This window comes from Nicotiana sylvestris, chromosome 2 (assembly GCF_000393655.2).
Source record: "Nicotiana sylvestris chromosome 2, ASM39365v2, whole genome shotgun sequence".
NCBI lineage: Eukaryota > Viridiplantae > Streptophyta > Magnoliopsida > Solanales > Solanaceae > Nicotiana > Nicotiana sylvestris.
Window position 1 is genome coordinate 3,643,341 of NC_091058.1, and position 9,447 is coordinate 3,652,787.

Consider the following 9,447-nt stretch of genomic DNA (forward strand, 5'->3'; position numbering starts at 1 on the left):
ATGTCAATGATTTTTTACAAAATATAGAGTTAGTGTTTGCAAATATTCGCATAGGCAGAATATAAGAATTGGTTTATTTATCTCAAACCCAATCTTCGTAAGCAAAATTAACCAAACAATTATAACCTCGGACTAAAAACAAGTGGTGTAAAAGAAGGATGAGATTTATAGATTGTAACATTTTAAGTCAAAAAATGTGTAAATAGCGTTTGCTCCAAATATAACAATGAAAATTCTTCAAAAAATATTACTTCATTTATTAAATCAATTGTTTTCCTAAGTTTTATACGCAATTCGCTTTTTGGGTAGATAAATATTGTATTTACCATAAAAATGGTAGTATTAATCACACGTTGTTTATTTTTATTTTATTTTTATTTTACTCTTTAAACTCATGGTTTTTGAGGAATATAATTCACACGTAAAAATATAATTTGCGGTCAACACTTAATGAATTGTGAATTCTTTTCAAGGAATTTAGAGGCATCTCAAATAGTGATTTCTCATGACTCTTACATTTAAAAATAGATGGATGCAATAAACATTTGTAGAGAATTTATATTACTGTCAAGAATATTTGCATAATTAAGGATGCGTTCGCGTGACTTGATTATACTTCTAAAGGCGATTCGGATTATGCGTTCGCGCAACTTCGAGCAAATTTTTAATAAAAAGGGGTTCTTCGGAGATCATCAATATTAATTTCATATAACCTGAGATGTGCAGTTCACTATTTAATCATACAAGAGCGACAGACGTTCTTAATTTTATTTTAAGCACAATTTCAAACTTAAGTCTATTTTTATAAATAAATAAAAATTTCGAAAAAAATAAATAAATTATATTATCAATATCATTGTGTATACGTATGCGTAACATGATTTTTCACGTTAAAAAATATATAATATATAAAACGGATACACGTATGCGTGATTCGATTCGAAGAAAGGTCCTTAATTACAAGTAGTCTAAATAGAAGCGGTAACAATAAAATTGGGCAATAAATATGCATTTAATAAATCAAAGTCAAATATAATAACAGTTAAGCGACCGTGCTAGAACCACGGAATTCGGAAATGCCTAACACCTTCTTCCGGATTAACAGAATTCCTTATTCAGGATTTCTGGTTCGCAGAATAACAAACAGAGTCATATTCTCCTCGATTCAGGGATTAAAAATTGGTGACTTGGGACGCCTTAAAATTCCCAGGTGGCGACTCTGAAACAAAACAAATAAATCCCGTTTCGACTGTCCTTTAATTGGAAAAACTCCCACGCACCCTCTCGGGTATGTAAAAAGGAGGTGTGACAGCTATGGCGACTCTGCTGGGGATCAATTTACCCAGAACCTCTGGTTCAGGGTTCAAGAATTCGAGCTTAAAATAATTGTTATAGTTGGCTTTATTTATTATCTGATTTTTTTACATGATATATGCCCAATGTGCTAAATGACACTTTTACCGCTTTAATATTATTTGAATTATGAATATATACAACTGCTACGAAACCCCCTTCTTTCTGAGTCTTCTAAATTTATGGTGCACACGTGCGCGTGGCCCACCTTTCTGTTAAAGTCATACCAAATAAGACGAAGTTGGGACAAGTAACTAGGCCGGGTAGACTTTCGTGCTCCCGGTACGTTGCCCCCGCTTCGGCTCAAACTGTCCGTTTGGGTAAGCCAGGGCTAGATCAATATGCCTCAGGTTTTTTCACTTAGAATAACTCAGCTTCATGCTGGATCCCTAGTAGGAGTGATTGTTTGCATCACGTGCATTTGACTTTGGAGACTCAACACAGGGGTTGGGTCTGTCTAGGACAGGTGTACCAAAAAAATGACCATCCTGATGCATCTTACTTGATGCTACTTGCGCATTTATTTGATCCGGATTTGTGTGTTGACTGACTTTTGAATATCATGAATAATATTTTAAAATTGAAAAAAAGAAATAGCGGTTAGAGAATTGACTGTTTATTTTTGAAAAAAACAACCAATGCCCAAATACTGTCAAAACTCTGCCGAAATTTTGTGAAAATGAAAAAAAAATGTTTTATTAAAACCAAAGAAAAAATAGAAAAAAATAAATCGTTGTTCTGTCTTATTTTTCAAAAAAATAAAAAAATAAAAAAATATATTTATATATAAAAAGGAAAATAGTTTGTCTTCCCTTGAAAATGACAATGAAAAAGAGTCTTACTTTTAAAATAGTTTTTTTATTCGTTTCTGAAAAATTCAAAATAATAAAATAAAAAGAGTCGCGTTGAAAGTGGTTTTATTATTTGTTGCAAATATATATATATATATATATATATATATATATATATATATATATATATATAAATCCAAAAAGTTTTTCTTTATTTCCAAAAATATATATATATATATCTTTATTTGTTGCAAGAATATTTGTCTTGCCAAAAAGTCTAGAAAAGTTTTTTTTAGACTCCCCATTTTTCAAAACAAAAAATCCAAAAATATTTTCCATTATTGACTTCTTTAAGAAAGTCTTTTTAATTATTAAAAATATATATATAAAATAAAACAAATTCGAAAATATTTTCCTTCTTCTTTAAAAGTTGAAAAGAAAATTCAAAATTCAAAAAATATTTTTTTTAGAAAGCATTTCTTTTATTAAAAGGTAAAATTCCAAAAAAATATTTTCTTTCTTCTTAGAATAAGAAAAAACAAAAAGAAAATCTTCCTTTTACTTTTGAAATTCTCAAAGTTCAAATCAAAAGAAAAGGAATTCTTAGAAGTCTTTCTTTCAAAAAGAAAATCAATCAAAAATTCAAAAAAAATATATACTTCATTTCTTCTTTCAAAGCAGTTCTTTTACAAATTCAATAATAATAATTTAAAATTAGTTTACTTACTTTAATCATGACCTGCCCGAACTACGCGGGTTTGATTCTCACCGGATGTGAGATACGTAGGCAACCCTCATCGGGTTCAACCCCCATTTTTGCTAAAATAGCCAAAAACCAATAAATAAATAAAAAACATGTCAAAATTTTAATTTTTTTTTCATAAATAAGTCTGGCAGTGTCCAGCCTCCACTTTTTGCTAAAACAAAATAGCCAAAAAAAAATATGTCAAATTTTAAGAGTCATAAAGAAGTCGGGTGACGTTGTTTTATCAAGACATAGCCGAATGTTCCCGAATGGGACGCCAGAAGGCCGACTTTGCATAAACAACCACCTTTTGGGTCATGTTTAGGATTTTGGTCTAGTTGACCCACACAGCCTTAAAAATCTTCGTCCCCGAGGCGCTGAAGGGCCGTGTTTGCAACACCAGGTTTTTATTGTAATTTGAAAAAAAAATAAAAATAAATAGTCGGCGGTCAGGTGAATACCGTTTGAATTTTGTCATAATAAGCCGAGCCAGCTTCGGCCGCGTCTTAAACCGTTCTTGCCGAAATAGCCTCAGAGTATCTTTCAGTTGTCGAAAGGCTATTTTCGTAAAAGAACGGACAAGTGTGTAAAGTGTCATAAAATAATCCTCTCCGGCCTCAAAATTTGGACGGGGCCACATTTGCAAAAATAACCGTTTGGTTGCATTTGTCAAACGGAGAAAGGAAGCTGGCCGTTTGTTTTGGAGTTTGTAAAACTTTTGATTATAATATGTGGGTCGTTTGATTTTCAAGTTTGTAGGTCATTTTTAAACCTTTGAAACCCAATATGAAAATTGAAAAAAAAATGATTAGTATTGCTTATCTTTTATTGGTCCGAACTACGCAAGGTCTGATTCATGCGGGGTCATGATACGTAGGCAATCTCCATAAGATTCGACCACAACAAAAAAAAGCAAAAAAAAAAAGAGAATGAAAAAGAAAAAGAAAAAATGAAAAAAAAAATGATGAAAAAATGAAAAAAAAAATCGAAAAAAAAGAAAAGAAAAAAAAATGTTGTTAATAATGGGGACCAACAGAGTCCATTCTAACCTGTTTCGCTTTGAATCACAAAGAAAGTTAAGGTGGTTGGTTTGTGGTAAGCCGGAAATACAAGACCCAGAAGCACACTTTGCAGGGATCAGGCTTGATAACAGAAGCACTCGAATCCTATTGGGACTTGTTGACTAAGGTTGATGATATTAAAGCTGATAATGGTCTTGGCAGTATTGATGCGAACGCTCAAGTGGCTAAGATGCCAATTTTGATAAGTTGGGAGGACGCTCCGTTCCTTGGTTAGCAAAAGAGAAGTTGGTGGTGTCTTATTTTGTTGTCATTTCTGTTGTCCGGATTATTCTTAGGGTTGTAATCCGAATATTGTCTTGTGTCAAACCTTCTTATCTTTCCATTTTGTCATATCAGTTTGTTTAAGTTTTGTCAAGGCTGTGTTAGGATTTTATTCTGCTTGTTTTGTTTGTTTTATTATTCAAACCATTTCGCCAGTAGTCTAATACAAAAGCCGGTCTTTTATTATTTCCATTTTTCTTTTGATTAGTCCTTTTATCATTTTTATTCAAGCGCCGATTCTAGTGACATGACATGCGCACACAGTTTGGGCCTAGTCTATAAAGTTAATCATAAAAACCCTGGGAAGGTGATCAAAGCATTTAAAGGAAATAAGAACGGTTTGAGATTATTTGAAGCCCGAGTCATGTGGAACTGGGGCAAGTAAAACACAAAAAAAACCGCTAAATGCAAGATTCACCGAATTGGCATGAGGGTCGTTCATGAGAGTGAGAGTGTCGCCCAGCAGTGCTTTAGAAATGACAAATGAAAAGCAAGTGTTTAACATAATTGTCAAGACCAGCACCGTCGGAAGAGACTATAAATCTATGTTCAATTATGTTGTTTGCACTTGGCATGTTTTGAAGACTGGAATGACGAAGGCATTTTGTTCTGCTACCTAAACACTTTATCCTTCGTTACCCCTTTTGAGCCTTATTTTATTTTCTTTCATACCCCTCGTTCGGAATCAATAGCAACGACTAGGAAATATGAGCCTAGAAGGTAAAAAAAAATCAAAAAAAAAACGAAAAAAAAGAAAAAAGAAAAATGATAACAAAAAAAAAACAAAAGAAAGTCAGAAGAAAAAAGAGGAATTGGGAACTACGTTTGACCTGATTCCTCAAAGAGGATACGTAGGCGCTTCACGGCTCGGTCATAGGGTGCATAGTGTGCATAATGTGCATGGTATGCATGGTGTAATAAATAAAATAAAAAATTTAATAAATAATCCCCAAGCAAGAAACTGGGGCAAGGGTTGCGCTTGTTATAAACAAATATGATTTCGAAGGTTGTAATTTTGAACCCCAAATTGATTTGTTTTTTAGCCTTTAATACCCTTTCTTTCTAAGCCTATCCAAAAAACCCACATTACGGTCCAAAGAAAGACTTTCTGACCAGTCTGCAAAAGATGCCAAGTCAGACAAATGAGAGTCTTACCGGCGAACATAACATTCTGTTCCACAGCAGAAAGGACTCTAATCTCCAGCAGAGAGAGTCATACCGGCAACACTCCAAATCCCCAGCTGGAAAGTGATACAAATGAGAGAGTCTTATCGGTGAAAATCTTTACGGACACCATAAGGCGACGCAAGCTGAGAGAAAAACCAAAATGAGAGAGGCTTGATAGTGAAAACCCTTCGGGCACTACAAGTCGAATAAGATTGGGAATCAGATGGGGAATCGCCAAGTCAAGGGAAGATCTCGAAAGACGATTGATGACGAAGGATAGGCCACATATGCATGTCATAACCATTAGAGTCGGTATTTGCGTTTGATAGGTTTTTGTTTATAGTTTCTTTTGTTAAAGAGTCATCTTTTTCCTTTGTCCTTTTATTCTGTTCCCTTTTATCTTTTCCTTTCATAGAAATTTCCCCAGTAGAGTCTGTTTGGTCAAGACCAGTGGGAAATGACTTCAAAGTAGACCATCAGCTTTCCAAGATAAGATCTGACTAGTACATCCAAGTGATATAGTCAGGAAGGAACAAGCGCGAGGCCAGTGTCAAGAAAGATATCCCCAGCAAAAGGATTGACGAGTGTCAAGAGGGATATCCTTGCCGAAATCAAAGGTTATTAAACCTCAAGACCAGAGCCCGTGGACAAAACAAGAAAAACAATAAGCATGATTTGGGAAATTCATGCGAGACTAAAAGGTCGGGAAAATGCAAGTTTCCGAGCCATGCCACGAAAGAAGAGGGATATCCCCAGCAGAAAAGGATTATCCCCAGCAAATAATATCATCCCCAACAAGTTGTGGAACGCAGAGCAAGGAAGGGAAAAGGGAAAACCATCCCAGTGGGAGTATCACAACCAACCACCGCGTTTTAAACTAACAAATTTTGTTTAAATTGAAACAGGTAAAGGAAGTGGCATTGATGACAGAAATGCAGGCCATAAGGGAGACTGTCAAACTGGGGCAGAAAATTTTCCTTTCATTTGGAAAATTTTCTGGAAGTCAGATACCCATTCAGGGTAAAATGAATATAGCACCAGTCTCAAGGGAAGTGGTCTTTGAACCAGTTTTACCCCCAGCATAACAAATTTTAATAAAAGAAGTTGTTCCCCAACAGACAGAACAAAAGGATGACATTTGTGCTCAGAAAAGCAAAAACCATTATCATCCCCAGCAGCTTCCACAAGAATGAAGCATCGATTTGAAGGGATAAAATTCCCCAACAACGTTATCCTCAACGACGTTATCCCAAGAAGATAACACTTTTATCCCCAGCAGTGTTGAGAGAAAATATAGTCGGATGAATCTTTCTCCTAAGATCACAACAAATGGACCTAGTCTGACGATTTATCTCCTAGAGTCAAAATCTTGGTCTGATGAAATTGTTCTCCCAAGATAAAATCTTAGTCGGATGAATCTTTCTCCTAAGATCACAACAAATGGACCTAGTCTGACGATTTATCTCCTAGAGTCAAAATCTTGGTCTGATGAAATTGTTCTCCCAAGATAAAATCTTAGTCGGATGAATCTTTCTCCTAAGATCACAACAAAATGGACCTAGTCTGACGATTTATCTCCTAGAGTCAAAATCTTGGTCTGATGAAATTGTTCTCCCAAGATAAAATCTTAGTCGGATGAATCTTTCTCCTAAGATCACAACAAATGGACCTAGTCTGACGATTTATCTCCTAGAGTCAAAATCTTGGTCTGATGAAATTGTTCTCCCAAGATAAAATCTTAGTCGGATGAATCTTTCTCCTAAGATCACAACAAGTGGACCTAGTCTGACGATTTATCTCCTAGAGTCAAAATCTTGGTCTGATGAAATTGTTCTCCCAAGATAAAATCTTAGTCGGATGAATCTTTCTCCTAAGATCACAACAAATGGACCTAGTCTGACGATTTATCTCCTAGAGTCAAAATCTTGGTCTGATGAAATTGTTCTCCCAAGATAAAATCTTAGTCGGATGAATCTTTCTCCTAAGATCACAACAAGTGGACCTAGTCTGACGATTTATCTCCTAGAGTCAAAATCTTGGTATGATGAAATTGTTCTCCCAAGATAAAATCTTAGTCGGATGAATCTTTCTCCTAAGATCACAACAAAATGGACCTAGTCTGACGATTTATCTCCTAGAGTCAAAATCTTGGTCTGATGAAATTTTTCTCCCAAGATAAAATCTTAGTCAGATCAATCTTTCTCCTAAGATAAGATATCAAATCCTAGTCTGATGAATTTTCTCCTAGGATAATAATTAAAAAAAAATGAAAAAAATATTGAAGAAGAAATCAGGCGTCCACCTGGAGAATGAGGATGAAGAATTAAAGAAGAAGTCAGGCGTCCACCTGGAGAATGAGGATGAAAAATTGAAGAAGAAATCAGGCGCCCACCTGGAGAACAAGGGAAAACAGTTGAATTATCAGAAGTCAGGCGTCCACCTGGAGAACAAGGAAGAACAGTTGAAGTATCAGCAATCAGGCGTCCACCTGGAGAACGAGGATGAAGAATTTAAGAAGAAGTCAGGAGCCCACCTGAAGAATAGAATGACGATATATTGGTTGAAGTCAGGAGCCCGCCTGAAGAGGGGAATGGCGATTATTTTCAAAGTTGTTGTCAGGAGCCCGCCTGAAGAGAGGAAAGGCATTTTTAAAAGTTGTTGAAATCTTGCCAACATAAAGAAAGGAATGGCGATGTATGGTTTGAAGTCAGGAGCCCGCCTGAAGAGAGGAAAGGTAGTTTTTTAAAAAAAAGTTGTTGAAATCTTGCCAACCTAAAGAAAGGAATGGCGATGTATTGGTGGAAGTCAGGAGCCCGCCTGAAGAGAGGAATGACGAATTATTTTCAAAGTTGTTGTTGAAGTCAGGAGCCCGCCTGAAGAGAGGAATGACATTCATTTTTGTTGTTGAAGTTGGGACCCCGCCCATAGAACAGAGGCATACATTTCAGTCTTTAATTTTCAAGCATTGAACTTGGGAGCCCGCCCAGATAACAGAGGCATACATTTCAAGTCTTTAATTTTCAAGTATTGAAGTTGGGAGCCCGCCCAGATAACAGAGGCATACATTTCAAGATCAAGTCAGAGAACAATAAAACAGAGGGTTACAATAGGAATCCCCAGCAGGAAACAATAAAATTCCCCGGCACCGGGAAGCAGAAGGTTGCAACAAGAGGTCACAGCACAAACTCAAGTGCATGTGTCAAAAGAAGAAAAGTACCGGAAGAAATGCAAGCAGACAAGGAAGCAAGGCAACAAAAACAAATTGTACTCTAGCCTAGCTTCTTGTTTTCTTTTAAGCACGTTGTAACAAGGAGATCGGTAAGCAGTAGTAATAGCATGCAACAACAGTAACAGTGCAGTCCAACGGTAGTCCCAGCTACCAAAGTTTCCCGAACTACATTGACCTGATTCCTGTTTAGCCCAGGATATGTAGGAAACCTTTGAAGCAAAGGTTCGGTCAAATCTTTTTCAAAAAAATGCTTCAACGGAGTACTCGAATGGGAAAAAATCGCTCGCTTTATCTTTGCACGAAAACCCTTCGTGTCTTCGGGCAAAGAGGGCAGCTGTAAGCACGTGATTTTTGCCCTATATGAGAATTACTCCCAAAAAATTCAAAAAAATAAAGTAATTTTTCTTGGTGTGCAATTTTGTGATGTTTTGTGATATTTTGGATAATTATTTGTATTTGTCTGTGTTTGTTTATTTGTTAAATTAATAAAAAAAAATACAAAAATATGTCGCATTTGCATGTAGGATTTAATTCTATAATTGTTACTAATTAAATTTGTTTACAAAAAATTAAAAATTACAAAAATAGGCATCGTTTGCATTTTTAGCATTTAATGTCCAAATATACAATTTTATGCTTAATTATTACTTAATTGTGCGTTAATTGTTATTGGGAGTTAATTTGCGCTTTTATAACTTAATTTAGTTCTTAATAATAGTTTAAGTATTTTTATAATTTAGTTTTAGAAAAATAAAAGAAGAAAAGAGAGCGAAAATATAAAGAAAGTCGGAATTAGGCCTCTTCTTCAATTTCAAGCCA